At 64.3% G+C, this 17,582-nt stretch overlaps 11 non-coding genes across 11 annotated transcripts; 5 read left to right on the top strand and 6 right to left on the bottom strand.

Moving 5' to 3' along the window:
- The first annotated feature begins 971 nt into the window (after window positions 1–971).
- TRNAG-GCC (transfer RNA glycine (anticodon GCC)) lies at window positions 972–1,042 on the top strand. Its single transcript has one exon. It is a non-coding gene; the product is annotated as a tRNA-Gly (tRNA).
- Window positions 1,043–4,148: 3,106 nt separating this feature from the next.
- Window positions 4,149–4,220, bottom strand: TRNAE-CUC (transfer RNA glutamic acid (anticodon CUC)). Its single transcript has one exon. It is a non-coding gene; the product is annotated as a tRNA-Glu (tRNA).
- Window positions 4,221–4,486: 266 nt separating this feature from the next.
- TRNAG-UCC (transfer RNA glycine (anticodon UCC)) lies at window positions 4,487–4,558 on the bottom strand. The gene has a single exon. It is a non-coding gene; the product is annotated as a tRNA-Gly (tRNA).
- A 795-nt stretch (window positions 4,559–5,353) lies between these two features.
- Window positions 5,354–5,425, bottom strand: TRNAD-GUC (transfer RNA aspartic acid (anticodon GUC)). The gene has a single exon. It is a non-coding gene; the product is annotated as a tRNA-Asp (tRNA).
- Window positions 5,426–6,005: 580 nt separating this feature from the next.
- Window positions 6,006–6,088, top strand: TRNAL-CAG (transfer RNA leucine (anticodon CAG)). Its single transcript has one exon. It is a non-coding gene; the product is annotated as a tRNA-Leu (tRNA).
- Window positions 6,089–7,862: 1,774 nt separating this feature from the next.
- Window positions 7,863–7,933, top strand: TRNAG-GCC (transfer RNA glycine (anticodon GCC)). The gene has a single exon. It is a non-coding gene; the product is annotated as a tRNA-Gly (tRNA).
- A 3,096-nt stretch (window positions 7,934–11,029) lies between these two features.
- Window positions 11,030–11,101, bottom strand: TRNAE-CUC (transfer RNA glutamic acid (anticodon CUC)). Its single transcript has one exon. It is a non-coding gene; the product is annotated as a tRNA-Glu (tRNA).
- A 266-nt stretch (window positions 11,102–11,367) lies between these two features.
- Window positions 11,368–11,439, bottom strand: TRNAG-UCC (transfer RNA glycine (anticodon UCC)). The gene has a single exon. It is a non-coding gene; the product is annotated as a tRNA-Gly (tRNA).
- A 795-nt stretch (window positions 11,440–12,234) lies between these two features.
- TRNAD-GUC (transfer RNA aspartic acid (anticodon GUC)) lies at window positions 12,235–12,306 on the bottom strand. Its single transcript has one exon. It is a non-coding gene; the product is annotated as a tRNA-Asp (tRNA).
- A 580-nt stretch (window positions 12,307–12,886) lies between these two features.
- On the top strand, window positions 12,887–12,969 carry TRNAL-CAG (transfer RNA leucine (anticodon CAG)). Its single transcript has one exon. It is a non-coding gene; the product is annotated as a tRNA-Leu (tRNA).
- A 1,774-nt stretch (window positions 12,970–14,743) lies between these two features.
- On the top strand, window positions 14,744–14,814 carry TRNAG-GCC (transfer RNA glycine (anticodon GCC)). The gene has a single exon. It is a non-coding gene; the product is annotated as a tRNA-Gly (tRNA).
- The last annotated feature ends 2,768 nt before the right edge of the window (window positions 14,815–17,582 follow it).

Raw genomic sequence — 17,582 nt, 5'->3', positions numbered from 1 at the left:
CCGCCCTTTCCACACCAGCCTCCTGCCCATTCCTCTCTCCCGCCCCGAATCCCCTTCCCACTAACACCCGCTGCGCCCTCTCTTCAGCCCGTGGTCTCCGCGCTTGTTGAGTTTGGGGACCTTGCCTCCCCACACCGGCCATGCCGCTGCATTTTCAGCCCCACCACCGGCTGGCGAGGAGAAGCCAGAGCCGGGCACAGGGCCCGGTCCACCTCGGGCGTGCCACATCCCAGTTCCACGCGGGTAGCCGCTGCCTGGGAGCAGACCCACCGCGCCAACGACCTCTCTGCTGCCGAAGAGCTCTTTCGATGGGTCGGCCGGCTCCCGCTCCACAACCCACCCCCTCCAGCACAGCATCCTAAGGAGTGAGGCTGGCCGGAGGACGGAGGGCGGAAGGCAGGCTCAGACCGCTGTGGCCACTTTGTCCGACGTCCCGCCGCTGGCAGGCAGCCGCCACAGGAGGATGCAGGCGTCCCGCTCCCTTGCTCCCGGACTTCCTGTGCCCACACCCCCAAGCACGGGCGAGAAAACTGGCCGCCCAAGGGGGTCCTGGGGGTGCATGCCGGGGGTCGCCGCCGGGACAGCTGTGAGCACCTCTGCGCGCCACAGGCCACCTGGCCTGGCTGGGATTGGCGCTGGCCGACCAGGCTCCTTCGGGCTCTAGGCTTCCTCCCAGCCACGGGATGGGCAGGGACTACCTCTCTCCCTCCGCCTCCGTCCAGGACCCTCGACACGCCTGGCACCTGCCTCTCTTCCACGTCGGTCGCCCAGACCCCTTCCCTTGCCCGCCCGTCCCGCCCACCCGCACCAGGCCGCCGGCCCCAGGCTGGCCGCCGCCGCCTGCCTAGCTCTAGGGGAGCAGAGAGACAGACGCCCCGGCCAGGTAGTGAGCAGCGTCCTGAGCCCAGCGGCGGGCCAGCGAAGACAGGGCAGGGGCACAGGCTGGAGCCAGCCGCCCGGACGCCGGCAGCGCATGGGTGGTTCAGTGGTAGAATTCTCGCCTGCCACGCGGGAGGCCCGGGTTCGATTCCCGGCCCATGCAGTCCCCTGTCCCCTTTTGGTCGCTCTGCCCCAATTCACGCCGCCGACTGCTCAGTGCTTGCTCTGCTCTGCTCTGGCTCTCCTACTACACTCGGGGCAACTCTCCCAGAGCCCTGGGGCTCCGCTCCCACCTGCGGCCCAGCAGTGTGCCAGTGCCCTGCGCCTCTCCCACACCCTGGGGCCGAAAGCACACCGCGCTCCGGCGCCGACCTCCAGTGGCCTCTACCCCAACACTTCTCCCGGGCAGCCACCCTTTTCTCTTCATCACCCTGACGAAACCTTAGCCACACGTTTCACTTCACAGAGGACCACCGTGCAACATGCCTCTTCCCATCTCACCACCCTTCCTGGCCACGCTCCCAAAATGACACCATCCTTGCTGGACCATTACCAAGGAAGTCGCACGGCCGGATCCATACTCGGAAAAGCAACGCATTACGCTCCCCTACCGTGTCCTGGTCATCATCGCGCACGAGAAAATGAAAGTCCTGTCAGTGCAGTCACTTTAGCCCACTCCTCCACAACACAGTGGTAAACACGCCCCTTCCTTGCCCGCCTCCCCCTTACCACGATCCAAACTTTTGGCCAAAGGTCACTGGAGGCCTCTGTTGCTCGGGCCTCTTTCAATCTCCACTGAGTCCCCCGTCCCACCCCACCGCACCCCACGGTGCCCCAAACGCGCACCTAACGCACTCCCGTGTCCTGACAAAGGGACGTTTAAGCCTCTGGGCCAGTCGCGCGCCCTAAGACCTCACGGCCTTTTCCAGACGTTTTTCTCTCTTCCCTTCTCTTCTAATCTCTCTCTGCGTGTCTCTCTGTGTGTCTGTCTGTTTCTCGCGCCCTCTTCTGTCTGTCCGTCTCTGTCTCTATCTCTGTCTCCCTCTCTGTCTCCCGGTCCCTGTCTCACGCTGGCTCTCTCTCGACAGCACCCTTGCCCCCAATCAACCTCCCACTCTTTAGGTTGAGTGACTTCAGGCACAGCACCGCGGGCAACCTTGTCTGGCCGGGTCCAGTCTCATGACGTGCCCTTGGATCTGGGTGGGACCTAAGCCCACCCTCCCAACACTCCCCCCACCCCCGCCCCCCAGCTAGCCATCTAGTGGTCCTTCCAGCCTCCGCCTGACCCGCCACCACAGACCTCTATCACACGAACACCTTGCCTTGCCCTGATGACGCACATCCACCGGGCTGGCCACCCCCGGCATCCCCAGGGTCGCTCCCGCCCCTCCCATGTCCCCACCCTCATCTCCACACTGGCCTGGCATAATGCTCCGAAGCCCCCAAGCCTCTGCAGCGCCGGCACCTGACTGGGCGGCCGCACTCGCTACGCGCCCTCCTGCCCTAGGGCGGCTTGGACACTCTGACATCTGGACTCCTTCTCCCACCTGCCAGCACTCAGGACACGTCTGTCCCCTCTTTTGGGTTTCCCTCACCTTTCCCTGTCCTTTGTGTCGTGCCACCCGAACAACCAGCCAGCTTCCTCCACTGCGGTCATCTATCCACAACTCACAAAACAGGGACAGGAAGGAAGTGCCTGGGGTGACAGTAAGCTTCTCTATGATCACACGGGTTCCTGCTCACAAGGCTATGCCTTTCCATGCCTGGCCTTCTACTGCCCTGACATTCCAAGCCGCTGAGAAGCCCGCGGAGTGCAGTTCTACTCTCAGACACATGGGGTCGCCAGGAGTCAGAATCCACCCCATCGCCCTTTTCAAAAGCCATCTCTTTCTTCAAATCCCGTGAACGGCCACCCCAAGGGATGAAGTTATGCTCATGCCGCAACAGGCATGAACCTTGAAGACATTCGCCGAGTCAAGTAAACCAGACCCAAAACAACAAACGTTGTATGATTTTACTTTCGTCGCGTCTGTATAACAGGTAACTTCCCAGACCAACAAAGGAGAATAGACGTTTCCCGGGGTAGCCGGGAAGGGGAAACAGGAGGCCCTCATTATGTGGGGACAGGGTTGGTTTGGGAATGACTAAAAAAAAAAAAAAAAAAAAAAGTGGAAATGGATATTCGTGGCGGTTAGAAAAGACGGCGAACGTCCTTAAAGCCACTGAATTCTGCACTCAGAAATGGTGAAAATGGTATATTCTGTCTTAAGTATACTTTCACCACAATTAAAGACAGAGAGAGAGGGAAGGGGAGGTGAGTGGGAAGAGAACCACGAAGATACCCAAGGAACGACTGTCTGGCGTGAGGCTTGTGCGTTTCCTTGCGTGCAAACTTGATTTCTAAGAAAAAGAGTCTTGAAGCAAATATTAGACCCTCTCTGTCCGCAGGCCTTGCAAGACGCGGATGACTGCCGTCTGCCATCTACCAGGCGCGGCATCATCGATGAGTTAACAAGAGGGACGCTCGGGGTGGAAGGAGGGATGGACACCGGGATAGATATGTGGTAAGGCAGGAGTGGGATAAAATGCATGGGTCGTACAATCCGGGGGGCGGGAGTAGGGGTGTTCTCCGTCAATTTCTGTCCACGCTGAGATCTGTTGGCGCCTTGCTAATACCGTCGTGTTAGAGAGTCGGGGAAGGCTACCTGCTGCCACCGCCCCTCAGCCGTTGGGCATGTCCATTTCCCCGACGGCCCCCGGTCTCACATTCCTCTCTCCCCCTTACTCTCATCCCCCCCTCCGACCCCACCCGGACCCCCCAGCTGGCCGGGCATTCCCAGATTCCCCTTTCACGTTCTTCTGTCTCCCGGCCGCCGTCGCCCTGCTCAGGGTCTGGGCCTTCACAAGCTTGGCTCCCCCAGCCCAGGTCTGGCCTGGTAGCTGAGCCAAATGCAAGCACGCGCCAGGGCGCGCGCTGGCAGCAGCGAGGACGCGGGCTCCGCTCCTGGCCACCGCCGGCCAGAGGCTGTCCTGGCCTGTGGGCTTTGGGGCTGACAGATGCCAGAGAACGCGAGCGCCTGCGCCAGCGCCAGCGCCAGGGCGGACGAGCAAGTAGGCCTGTGGTGGGCGAGCGGGTCGAAAAGGATCGGATGGCATTGGTGGCGGCAGCGGGCCAGGCGGTGTGCTGGGCCTGCAAGCGTTGGCTAAAAGGCAGGTGTGGAGGGAGGTGCGCGGCAAGTTGTTTGTGGGCAGAGAGGAAGAAGAACGGCTTCCCTGACCGGGAATCGAACCCGGGCCGCGGCGGTGAGAGCGCCGAATCCTAACCACTAGACCACCAGGGAGCGTCGGGCCACCCGTCCTGCCTGCGCCACCTGCACTCAGCGCCTCCGCACCCCTCGGCCCCAGCCGTGGACCTTGCTCCGGCCTCCAGTCGCCCGGCCCGGCCTCCCCTCGCACTCCGCGCCCTTTTCTCTTGCTCGCAGCACCCCCAAAACGCTGGGCGCCTCCTTCCTTCTCCCACACATACACACCGAGCCAAGTGCCGACTCCGTCAGCCATACCTGGCAAGACGGCCCTGGGCTGGGCCTCTGGCAAAAAGTCAGCCCACTGCGTTGGCCGGGAATCGAACCCGGGTCAACTGCTTGGAAGGCAGCTATGCTCACCACTATACCACCAACGCCGCACGGCCCAGACGAGCCCAAGATGCCGCGCGGAACTCGCACCAGCGTGCTGCCGCCGCCGCCGCCGCCCGCCGCCGGGCGCAGACCCTTCTCGACGCCTGGCTCACCCGTCCGCGGCTCCGGGCCCTCACAGCACCACCGGCCGCCGCCCGGCGCCAGCCGAGCCCCGCCGCTCTCCACACGCCCCCGCCCCGCCCTCCTCCGCCCCGCCGCTGGGGGGCGCTCTCCCGCTCGCTTCCTCCGGCCTCCCGCCCGCAGCGGGGCGCTCCAGGGCGCGCGGCCCCCCACCCCCGGCCCTGAGCTCCCGGCTGCGGCCTGCCCCCGGGGCACGCCTGCTCCACACCTCCGGCTCGCCAAGCCCCTTCCATTCTCCGCCACGTCGCGGCCGCTCGGCGACGCTCGGCTAGGCCACAGCCGGCACCGAGACGGTGCACATCTCCGACAGGCCGCTCTCCACCTGGCACCTGGGAGCCGGAGTCGCTGGGCGGCGGTCGGCGACCCTGAGCCGGGGGGCGGAAGACACCCATCCGCTGGGGACGGGCCGCTCCTCAAGCGCTGCCGGGACCCGAGAAGGCTGCTGTGGCTGGCGGGCGACCAGGCGCCTTGGCCAGGAGGATTGGAAGGGAAGGTGGGCGGAGGGTGGGCTGTGCCCCGCAGAGGATGACGCCAAGGGCCCAGGTGGAGCGCGGAGGGCAGGGCAGGGCGGGGCAGGGCAGGGCAGGGCATTGCGCCGGCCACTGGGTCTGAGAGCGGGCGCCGGGTGCGTGGCGGCAGAGGCCAAAAAGGGCGTCTGCCTCCCCGTCGGGGAATCGAACCCCGGTCTCCCGCGTGACAGGCGGGGATACTCACCACTATACTAACGAGGACGGCGGTGGCCGTCCGGGGTGCAGAACGCTCTCCCGCCGCCGCCGCTGCACACCACGCCGACTCCGACGCCGACGCCGACGCCTCTTCCTGCCCCCTGCTCGCTGCATGCTCGGCGACAGAGCGCGCCCCGCCCACCTCCATCCTCGCCGTCCACGCAGCCTGGCACCCGGGCCGGGCCCGGGGGATACCGAAGCTCCGCGTGCGCGGCGGCCGCTTCCCTCCACGGCGGCGAAAGCGCCGGGAGAAAGAAAGGGGATCGAGCGGGCAGAAAACGTCTGCGAGGAGGAGGAGGCATTGGTGGGCGCGAGAGCTGACGTGAGGACGGAGGCCGGGGCAGCGGCTGGCGGGGCCCGGGGGACGGTGCGTGGGGGAGTTGGCCGGGCACCTCGCCGGGTCGGCCGGCCTTGGTGGCGCTCGGCTCCGAGCCTTCGCGCGCGCCGTCCGTCCGTCCGTCCGTCCGTCCGTCCGTCCGTCGGTCGCGCAGCCGCAAGGCCGTCCAGGAGGCGCGCCGACCGGCCCAGGGCACCGGCGTTGGCGCGGCGTCGCAGCCGGGCCAGCGGCGACGCGCCCACAGCCGCCGTCAGGATGGCCGAGCGGTCTAAGGCGCTGCGTTCAGGTCGCAGTCTCCCCTGGAGGCGTGGGTTCGAATCCCACTCCTGACAAGACAACCTTTTGGCAACAGCCACCTACTGTCCCCAGCCTTCACCACACGCGTCTCTGCCCTTTACTGGGCGACTGTCCACGCTCGGGCCGTGCAATCCTTCTGCCTCTCCAGCCTCCAGCCCGTGGCCCCACCCCGCTCCGACACCCTAACTTGTCAGGCACATCCCTGACAGCTAGGATGCTCCAGCGCCTTGAACCCCTCTGGTAACTGCCTTTCCGGCCAGCCCCAGCCCAACTGCCCACCATGAAACGCACCCCTCCTACCTGCCTGCCCCCGCATCCGCGCGGTTTCTCGACTTCCCATCACAGCTACCTCCTCTCTCTTACCCCTGTCCTCTCTCTGCCCTCGCCCTTTCCCTCTTCCCTCTGTCTTTCACCTCTCCCTCTCCCTCTCTCTCTGTCTTTGTCAGGCCCCGATTACCCAACAAGCAAGGTAGGCACGGGTCCAATTGTTAGGCTTCCCACCAATCTGCAGCTCACGATCTCACCGCTCTCCCACCACAGCAAGGATGTGGTGAAGCCCACTTGAAACCGCTCACCACAGAGTAGGGAGCCAATACAGTGGAGCCCGCCCGTGCGCGCGACCCTGGCTCAACGCAAGCCGCTGCTCACCGGCCTTCCTGGTTAATCCGCCCCTGGTCTTTAGCCCCGTTTGCCTGCGTGTGTCTGTGGGCTCCATCTGGCCCGTGCGGAAAGCCCTCCCCGGTGGTCCTCCACCTTCTGCCCGCTGAACGGCAGCAACTCGCTTTTGCCCTGCGCTGCTGCAAGCAGCACCACACCACCCAAAACCTTGGCCATCATCCCGCCCTTTCCACACCAGCCTCCTGCCCATTCCTCTCTCCCGCCCCGAATCCCCTTCCCACTAACACCCGCTGCGCCCTCTCTTCAGCCCGTGGTCTCCGCGCTTGTTGAGTTTGGGGACCTTGCCTCCCCACACCGGCCATGCCGCTGCATTTTCAGCCCCACCACCGGCTGGCGAGGAGAAGCCAGAGCCGGGCACAGGGCCCGGTCCACCTCGGGCGTGCCACATCCCAGTTCCACGCGGGTAGCCGCTGCCTGGGAGCAGACCCACCGCGCCAACGACCTCTCTGCTGCCGAAGAGCTCTTTCGATGGGTCGGCCGGCTCCCGCTCCACAACCCACCCCCTCCAGCACAGCATCCTAAGGAGTGAGGCTGGCCGGAGGACGGAGGGCGGAAGGCAGGCTCAGACCGCTGTGGCCACTTTGTCCGACGTCCCGCCGCTGGCAGGCAGCCGCCACAGGAGGATGCAGGCGTCCCGCTCCCTTGCTCCCGGACTTCCTGTGCCCACACCCCCAAGCACGGGCGAGAAAACTGGCCGCCCAAGGGGGTCCTGGGGGTGCATGCCGGGGGTCGCCGCCGGGACAGCTGTGAGCACCTCTGCGCGCCACAGGCCACCTGGCCTGGCTGGGATTGGCGCTGGCCGACCAGGCTCCTTCGGGCTCTAGGCTTCCTCCCAGCCACGGGATGGGCAGGGACTACCTCTCTCCCTCCGCCTCCGTCCAGGACCCTCGACACGCCTGGCACCTGCCTCTCTTCCACGTCGGTCGCCCAGACCCCTTCCCTTGCCCGCCCGTCCCGCCCACCCGCACCAGGCCGCCGGCCCCAGGCTGGCCGCCGCCGCCTGCCTAGCTCTAGGGGAGCAGAGAGACAGACGCCCCGGCCAGGTAGTGAGCAGCGTCCTGAGCCCAGCGGCGGGCCAGCGAAGACAGGGCAGGGGCACAGGCTGGAGCCAGCCGCCCGGACGCCGGCAGCGCATGGGTGGTTCAGTGGTAGAATTCTCGCCTGCCACGCGGGAGGCCCGGGTTCGATTCCCGGCCCATGCAGTCCCCTGTCCCCTTTTGGTCGCTCTGCCCCAATTCACGCCGCCGACTGCTCAGTGCTTGCTCTGCTCTGCTCTGGCTCTCCTACTACACTCGGGGCAACTCTCCCAGAGCCCTGGGGCTCCGCTCCCACCTGCGGCCCAGCAGTGTGCCAGTGCCCTGCGCCTCTCCCACACCCTGGGGCCGAAAGCACACCGCGCTCCGGCGCCGACCTCCAGTGGCCTCTACCCCAACACTTCTCCCGGGCAGCCACCCTTTTCTCTTCATCACCCTGACGAAACCTTAGCCACACGTTTCACTTCACAGAGGACCACCGTGCAACATGCCTCTTCCCATCTCACCACCCTTCCTGGCCACGCTCCCAAAATGACACCATCCTTGCTGGACCATTACCAAGGAAGTCGCACGGCCGGATCCATACTCGGAAAAGCAACGCATTACGCTCCCCTACCGTGTCCTGGTCATCATCGCGCACGAGAAAATGAAAGTCCTGTCAGTGCAGTCACTTTAGCCCACTCCTCCACAACACAGTGGTAAACACGCCCCTTCCTTGCCCGCCTCCCCCTTACCACGATCCAAACTTTTGGCCAAAGGTCACTGGAGGCCTCTGTTGCTCGGGCCTCTTTCAATCTCCACTGAGTCCCCCGTCCCACCCCACCGCACCCCACGGTGCCCCAAACGCGCACCTAACGCACTCCCGTGTCCTGACAAAGGGACGTTTAAGCCTCTGGGCCAGTCGCGCGCCCTAAGACCTCACGGCCTTTTCCAGACGTTTTTCTCTCTTCCCTTCTCTTCTAATCTCTCTCTGCGTGTCTCTCTGTGTGTCTGTCTGTTTCTCGCGCCCTCTTCTGTCTGTCCGTCTCTGTCTCTATCTCTGTCTCCCTCTCTGTCTCCCGGTCCCTGTCTCACGCTGGCTCTCTCTCGACAGCACCCTTGCCCCCAATCAACCTCCCACTCTTTAGGTTGAGTGACTTCAGGCACAGCACCGCGGGCAACCTTGTCTGGCCGGGTCCAGTCTCATGACGTGCCCTTGGATCTGGGTGGGACCTAAGCCCACCCTCCCAACACTCCCCCCCCCCGCCCCCCAGCTAGCCATCTAGTGGTCCTTCCAGCCTCCGCCTGACCCGCCACCACAGACCTCTATCACACGAACACCTTGCCTTGCCCTGATGACGCACATCCACCGGGCTGGCCACCCCCGGCATCCCCAGGGTCGCTCCCGCCCCTCCCATGTCCCCACCCTCATCTCCACACTGGCCTGGCATAATGCTCCGAAGCCCCCAAGCCTCTGCAGCGCCGGCACCTGACTGGGCGGCCGCACTCGCTACGCGCCCTCCTGCCCTAGGGCGGCTTGGACACTCTGACATCTGGACTCCTTCTCCCACCTGCCAGCACTCAGGACACGTCTGTCCCCTCTTTTGGGTTTCCCTCACCTTTCCCTGTCCTTTGTGTCGTGCCACCCGAACAACCAGCCAGCTTCCTCCACTGCGGTCATCTATCCACAACTCACAAAACAGGGACAGGAAGGAAGTGCCTGGGGTGACAGTAAGCTTCTCTATGATCACACGGGTTCCTGCTCACAAGGCTATGCCTTTCCATGCCTGGCCTTCTACTGCCCTGACATTCCAAGCCGCTGAGAAGCCCGCGGAGTGCAGTTCTACTCTCAGACACATGGGGTCGCCAGGAGTCAGAATCCACCCCATCGCCCTTTTCAAAAGCCATCTCTTTCTTCAAATCCCGTGAACGGCCACCCCAAGGGATGAAGTTATGCTCATGCCGCAACAGGCATGAACCTTGAAGACATTCGCCGAGTCAAGTAAACCAGACCCAAAACAACAAACGTTGTATGATTTTACTTTCGTCGCGTCTGTATAACAGGTAACTTCCCAGACCAACAAAGGAGAATAGACGTTTCCCGGGGTAGCCGGGAAGGGGAAACAGGAGGCCCTCATTATGTGGGGACAGGGTTGGTTTGGGAATGACTAAAAAAAAAAAAAAGTGGAAATGGATATTCGTGGCGGTTAGAAAAGACGGCGAACGTCCTTAAAGCCACTGAATTCTGCACTCAGAAATGGTGAAAATGGTATATTCTGTCTTAAGTATACTTTCACCACAATTAAAGACAGAGAGAGAGGGAAGGGGAGGTGAGTGGGAAGAGAACCACGAAGATACCCAAGGAACGACTGTCTGGCGTGAGGCTTGTGCGTTTCCTTGCGTGCAAACTTGATTTCTAAGAAAAAGAGTCTTGAAGCAAATATTAGACCCTCTCTGTCCGCAGGCCTTGCAAGACGCGGATGACTGCCGTCTGCCATCTACCAGGCGCGGCATCATCAATGAGTTAACAAGAGGGACGCTCGGGGTGGAAGGAGGGAGGGACACCGGGATAGATATGTGGTAAGGCAGGAGTGGGATAAAATGCATGGGTCGTACAATCCGGGGGGCGGGAGTAGGGGTGTTCTCCGTCAATTTCTGTCCACGCTGAGATCTGTTGGCGCCTTGCTAATACCGTCGTGTTAGAGAGTCGGGGAAGGCTACCTGCTGCCACCGCCCCTCAGCCGTTGGGCATGTCCATTTCCCCGACGGCCCCCGGTCTCACATTCCTCTCTCCCCCTTACTCTCATCCCCCCCTCCGACCCCACCCGGACCCCCCAGCTGGCCGGGCATTCCCAGATTCCCCTTTCACGTTCTTCTGTCTCCCGGCCGCCGTCGCCCTGCTCAGGGTCTGGGCCTTCACAAGCTTGGCTCCCCCAGCCCAGGTCTGGCCTGGTAGCTGAGCCAAATGCAAGCACGCGCCAGGGCGCGCGCTGGCAGCAGCGAGGACGCGGGCTCCGCTCCTGGCCACCGCCGGCCAGAGGCTGTCCTGGCCTGTGGGCTTTGGGGCTGACAGATGCCAGAGAACGCGAGCGCCTGCGCCAGCGCCAGCGCCAGGGCGGACGAGCAAGTAGGCCTGTGGTGGGCGAGCGGGTCGAAAAGGATCGGATGGCATTGGTGGCGGCAGCGGGCCAGGCGGTGTGCTGGGCCTGCAAGCGTTGGCTAAAAGGCAGGTGTGGAGGGAGGTGCGCGGCAAGTTGTTTGTGGGCAGAGAGGAAGAAGAACGGCTTCCCTGACCGGGAATCGAACCCGGGCCGCGGCGGTGAGAGCGCCGAATCCTAACCACTAGACCACCAGGGAGCGTCGGGCCACCCGTCCTGCCTGCGCCACCTGCACTCAGCGCCTCCGCACCCCTCGGCCCCAGCCGTGGACCTTGCTCCGGCCTCCAGTCGCCCGGCCCGGCCTCCCCTCGCACTCCGCGCCCTTTTCTCTTGCTCGCAGCACCCCCAAAACGCTGGGCGCCTCCTTCCTTCTCCCACACATACACACCGAGCCAAGTGCCGACTCCGTCAGCCATACCTGGCAAGACGGCCCTGGGCTGGGCCTCTGGCAAAAAGTCAGCCCACTGCGTTGGCCGGGAATCGAACCCGGGTCAACTGCTTGGAAGGCAGCTATGCTCACCACTATACCACCAACGCCGCACGGCCCAGACGAGCCCAAGATGCCGCGCGGAACTCGCACCAGCGTGCTGCCGCCGCCGCCGCCGCCCGCCGCCGGGCGCAGACCCTTCTCGACGCCTGGCTCACCCGTCCGCGGCTCCGGGCCCTCACAGCACCACCGGCCGCCGCCCGGCGCCAGCCGAGCCCCGCCGCTCTCCACACGCCCCCGCCCCGCCCTCCTCCGCCCCGCCGCTGGGGGGCGCTCTCCCGCTCGCTTCCTCCGGCCTCCCGCCCGCAGCGGGGCGCTCCAGGGCGCGCGGCCCCCCACCCCCGGCCCTGAGCTCCCGGCTGCGGCCTGCCCCCGGGGCACGCCTGCTCCACACCTCCGGCTCGCCAAGCCCCTTCCATTCTCCGCCACGTCGCGGCCGCTCGGCGACGCTCGGCTAGGCCACAGCCGGCACCGAGACGGTGCACATCTCCGACAGGCCGCTCTCCACCTGGCACCTGGGAGCCGGAGTCGCTGGGCGGCGGTCGGCGACCCTGAGCCGGGGGGCGGAAGACACCCATCCGCTGGGGACGGGCCGCTCCTCAAGCGCTGCCGGGACCCGAGAAGGCTGCTGTGGCTGGCGGGCGACCAGGCGCCTTGGCCAGGAGGATTGGAAGGGAAGGTGGGCGGAGGGTGGGCTGTGCCCCGCAGAGGATGACGCCAAGGGCCCAGGTGGAGCGCGGAGGGCAGGGCAGGGCGGGGCAGGGCAGGGCAGGGCATTGCGCCGGCCACTGGGTCTGAGAGCGGGCGCCGGGTGCGTGGCGGCAGAGGCCAAAAAGGGCGTCTGCCTCCCCGTCGGGGAATCGAACCCCGGTCTCCCGCGTGACAGGCGGGGATACTCACCACTATACTAACGAGGACGGCGGTGGCCGTCCGGGGTGCAGAACGCTCTCCCGCCGCCGCCGCTGCACACCACGCCGACTCCGACGCCGACGCCGACGCCTCTTCCTGCCCCCTGCTCGCTGCATGCTCGGCGACAGAGCGCGCCCCGCCCACCTCCATCCTCGCCGTCCACGCAGCCTGGCACCCGGGCCGGGCCCGGGGGATACCGAAGCTCCGCGTGCGCGGCGGCCGCTTCCCTCCACGGCGGCGAAAGCGCCGGGAGAAAGAAAGGGGATCGAGCGGGCAGAAAACGTCTGCGAGGAGGAGGAGGCATTGGTGGGCGCGAGAGCTGACGTGAGGACGGAGGCCGGGGCAGCGGCTGGCGGGGCCCGGGGGACGGTGCGTGGGGGAGTTGGCCGGGCACCTCGCCGGGTCGGCCGGCCTTGGTGGCGCTCGGCTCCGAGCCTTCGCGCGCGCCGTCCGTCCGTCCGTCCGTCCGTCCGTCCGTCCGTCGGTCGCGCAGCCGCAAGGCCGTCCAGGAGGCGCGCCGACCGGCCCAGGGCACCGGCGTTGGCGCGGCGTCGCAGCCGGGCCAGCGGCGACGCGCCCACAGCCGCCGTCAGGATGGCCGAGCGGTCTAAGGCGCTGCGTTCAGGTCGCAGTCTCCCCTGGAGGCGTGGGTTCGAATCCCACTCCTGACAAGACAACCTTTTGGCAACAGCCACCTACTGTCCCCAGCCTTCACCACACGCGTCTCTGCCCTTTACTGGGCGACTGTCCACGCTCGGGCCGTGCAATCCTTCTGCCTCTCCAGCCTCCAGCCCGTGGCCCCACCCCGCTCCGACACCCTAACTTGTCAGGCACATCCCTGACAGCTAGGATGCTCCAGCGCCTTGAACCCCTCTGGTAACTGCCTTTCCGGCCAGCCCCAGCCCAACTGCCCACCATGAAACGCACCCCTCCTACCTGCCTGCCCCCGCATCCGCGCGGTTTCTCGACTTCCCATCACAGCTACCTCCTCTCTCTTACCCCTGTCCTCTCTCTGCCCTCGCCCTTTCCCTCTTCCCTCTGTCTTTCACCTCTCCCTCTCCCTCTCTCTCTGTCTTTGTCAGGCCCCGATTACCCAACAAGCAAGGTAGGCACGGGTCCAATTGTTAGGCTTCCCACCAATCTGCAGCTCACGATCTCACCGCTCTCCCACCACAGCAAGGATGTGGTGAAGCCCACTTGAAACCGCTCACCACAGAGTAGGGAGCCAATACAGTGGAGCCCGCCCGTGCGCGCGACCCTGGCTCAACGCAAGCCGCTGCTCACCGGCCTTCCTGGTTAATCCGCCCCTGGTCTTTAGCCCCGTTTGCCTGCGTGTGTCTGTGGGCTCCATCTGGCCCGTGCGGAAAGCCCTCCCCGGTGGTCCTCCACCTTCTGCCCGCTGAACGGCAGCAACTCGCTTTTGCCCTGCGCTGCTGCAAGCAGCACCACACCACCCAAAACCTTGGCCATCATCCCGCCCTTTCCACACCAGCCTCCTGCCCATTCCTCTCTCCCGCCCCGAATCCCCTTCCCACTAACACCCGCTGCGCCCTCTCTTCAGCCCGTGGTCTCCGCGCTTGTTGAGTTTGGGGACCTTGCCTCCCCACACCGGCCATGCCGCTGCATTTTCAGCCCCACCACCGGCTGGCGAGGAGAAGCCAGAGCCGGGCACAGGGCCCGGTCCACCTCGGGCGTGCCACATCCCAGTTCCACGCGGGTAGCCGCTGCCTGGGAGCAGACCCACCGCGCCAACGACCTCTCTGCTGCCGAAGAGCTCTTTCGATGGGTCGGCCGGCTCCCGCTCCACAACCCACCCCCTCCAGCACAGCATCCTAAGGAGTGAGGCTGGCCGGAGGACGGAGGGCGGAAGGCAGGCTCAGACCGCTGTGGCCACTTTGTCCGACGTCCCGCCGCTGGCAGGCAGCCGCCACAGGAGGATGCAGGCGTCCCGCTCCCTTGCTCCCGGACTTCCTGTGCCCACACCCCCAAGCACGGGCGAGAAAACTGGCCGCCCAAGGGGGTCCTGGGGGTGCATGCCGGGGGTCGCCGCCGGGACAGCTGTGAGCACCTCTGCGCGCCACAGGCCACCTGGCCTGGCTGGGATTGGCGCTGGCCGACCAGGCTCCTTCGGGCTCTAGGCTTCCTCCCAGCCACGGGATGGGCAGGGACTACCTCTCTCCCTCCGCCTCCGTCCAGGACCCTCGACACGCCTGGCACCTGCCTCTCTTCCACGTCGGTCGCCCAGACCCCTTCCCTTGCCCGCCCGTCCCGCCCACCCGCACCAGGCCGCCGGCCCCAGGCTGGCCGCCGCCGCCTGCCTAGCTCTAGGGGAGCAGAGAGACAGACGCCCCGGCCAGGTAGTGAGCAGCGTCCTGAGCCCAGCGGCGGGCCAGCGAAGACAGGGCAGGGGCACAGGCTGGAGCCAGCCGCCCGGACGCCGGCAGCGCATGGGTGGTTCAGTGGTAGAATTCTCGCCTGCCACGCGGGAGGCCCGGGTTCGATTCCCGGCCCATGCAGTCCCCTGTCCCCTTTTGGTCGCTCTGCCCCAATTCACGCCGCCGACTGCTCAGTGCTTGCTCTGCTCTGCTCTGGCTCTCCTACTACACTCGGGGCAACTCTCCCAGAGCCCTGGGGCTCCGCTCCCACCTGCGGCCCAGCAGTGTGCCAGTGCCCTGCGCCTCTCCCACACCCTGGGGCCGAAAGCACACCGCGCTCCGGCGCCGACCTCCAGTGGCCTCTACCCCAACACTTCTCCCGGGCAGCCACCCTTTTCTCTTCATCACCCTGACGAAACCTTAGCCACACGTTTCACTTCACAGAGGACCACCGTGCAACATGCCTCTTCCCATCTCACCACCCTTCCTGGCCACGCTCCCAAAATGACACCATCCTTGCTGGACCATTACCAAGGAAGTCGCACGGCCGGATCCATACTCGGAAAAGCAACGCATTACGCTCCCCTACCGTGTCCTGGTCATCATCGCGCACGAGAAAATGAAAGTCCTGTCAGTGCAGTCACTTTAGCCCACTCCTCCACAACACAGTGGTAAACACGCCCCTTCCTTGCCCGCCTCCCCCTTACCACGATCCAAACTTTTGGCCAAAGGTCACTGGAGGCCTCTGTTGCTCGGGCCTCTTTCAATCTCCACTGAGTCCCCCGTCCCACCCCACCGCACCCCACGGTGCCCCAAACGCGCACCTAACGCACTCCCGTGTCCTGACAAAGGGACGTTTAAGCCTCTGGGCCAGTCGCGCGCCCTAAGACCTCACGGCCTTTTCCAGACGTTTTTCTCTCTTCCCTTCTCTTCTAATCTCTCTCTGCGTGTCTCTCTGTGTGTCTGTCTGTTTCTCGCGCCCTCTTCTGTCTGTCCGTCTCTGTCTCTATCTCTGTCTCCCTCTCTGTCTCCCGGTCCCTGTCTCACGCTGGCTCTCTCTCGACAGCACCCTTGCCCCCAATCAACCTCCCACTCTTTAGGTTGACTGACTTCAGGCACAGCACCGCGGGCAACCTTGTCTGGCCGGGTCCAGTCTCATGACGTGCCCTTGGATCTGGGTGGGACCTAAGCCCACCCTCCCAACACTCCCCCCACCCCCGCCCCCCAGCTAGCCATCTAGTGGTCCTTCCAGCCTCCGCCTGACCCGCCACCACAGACCTCTATCACACGAACACCTTGCCTTGCCCTGATGACGCACATCCACCGGGCTGGCCACCCCCGGCATCCCCAGGGTCGCTCCCGCCCCTCCCATGTCCCCACCCTCATCTCCACACTGGCCTGGCATAATGCTCCGAAGCCCCCAAGCCTCTGCAGCGCCGGCACCTGACTGGGCGGCCGCACTCGCTACGCGCCCTCCTGCCCTAGGGCGGCTTGGACACTCTGACATCTGGACTCCTTCTTCCACCTGCCAGCACTCAGGACACGTCTGTCCCCTCTTTTGGGTTTCCCTCACCTTTCCCTGTCCTTTGTGTCGTGCCACCCGAACAACCAGCCAGCTTCCTCCACTGCGGTCATCTATCCACAACTCACAAAACAGGGACAGGAAGGAAGTGCCTGGGGTGACAGTAAGCTTCTCTATGATCACACGGGTTCCTGCTCACAAGGCTATGCCTTTCCATGCCTGGCCTTCTACTGCCCTGACATTCCAAGCCGCTGAGAAGCCCGCGGAGTGCAGTTCTACTCTCAGACACATGGGGTCGCCAGGAGTCAGAATCCACCCCATCGCCCTTTTCAAAAGCCATCTCTTTCTTCAAATCCCGTGAACGGCCACCCCAAGGGATGAAGTTATGCTCATGCCGCAACAGGCATGAACCTTGAAGACATTCGCCGAGTCAAGTAAACCAGACCCAAAACAACAAACGTTGTATGATTTTACTTTCGTCGCGTCTGTATAACAGGTAACTTCCCAGACCAACAAAGGAGAATAGACGTTTCCCGGGGTAGCCGGGAAGGGGAAACAGGAGGCCCTCATTATGTGGGGACAGGGTTGGTTTGGGAATGACTAAAAAAAAAAAAAAAAAAAAAAGTGGAAATGGATATTCGTGGCGGTTAGAAAAGACGGCGAACGTCCTTAAAGCCACTGAATTCTGCACTCAGAAATGGTGAAAATGGTATATTCTGTCTTAAGTATACTTTCACCACAATTAAAGACAGAGAGAGAGGGAAGGGGAGGTGAGTGGGAAGAGAACCACGAAGATACCCAAGGAACGACTGTCTGGCGTGAGGCTTGTGCGTTTCCTTGCGTGCAAACTTGATTTCTAAGAAAAAGAGTCTTGAAGCAAATATTAGACCCTCTCTGTCCGCAGGCCTTGCAAGACGCGGATGACTGCCGTCTGCCATCTACCAGGCGCGGCATCATCGATGAGTTAACAAGAGGGACGCTCGGGGTGGAAGGAGGGATGGACACCGGGATAGATATGTGGTAAGGCAGGAGTGGGATAAAATGCATGGGTCGTACAATCCGGGGGGCGGGAGTAGGGGTGTTCTCCGTCAATTTCTGTCCACGCTGAGATCTGTTGGCGCCTTGCTAATACCGTCGTGTTAGAGAGTCGGGGAAGGCTACCTGCTGCCACCGCCCCTCAGCCGTTGGGCATGTCCATTTCCCCGACGGCCCCCGGTCTCACATTCCTCTCTCCCCCTTACTCTCATCCCCCCCTCCGACCCCACCCGGACCCCCCAGCTGGCCGGGCATTCCCAGATTCCCCTTTCACGTTCTTCTGTCTCCCGGCCGCCGTCGCCCTGCTCAGGGTCTGGGCCTTCACAAGCTTGGCTCCCCCAGCCCAGGTCTG

Source organism: Elephas maximus, chromosome 3 (genome assembly GCF_024166365.1).
Source record: "Elephas maximus indicus isolate mEleMax1 chromosome 3, mEleMax1 primary haplotype, whole genome shotgun sequence".
NCBI classification, from domain to species: domain Eukaryota; kingdom Metazoa; phylum Chordata; class Mammalia; order Proboscidea; family Elephantidae; genus Elephas; species Elephas maximus.
This window is presented reverse-complemented; position numbering and strand designations above follow the sequence as displayed.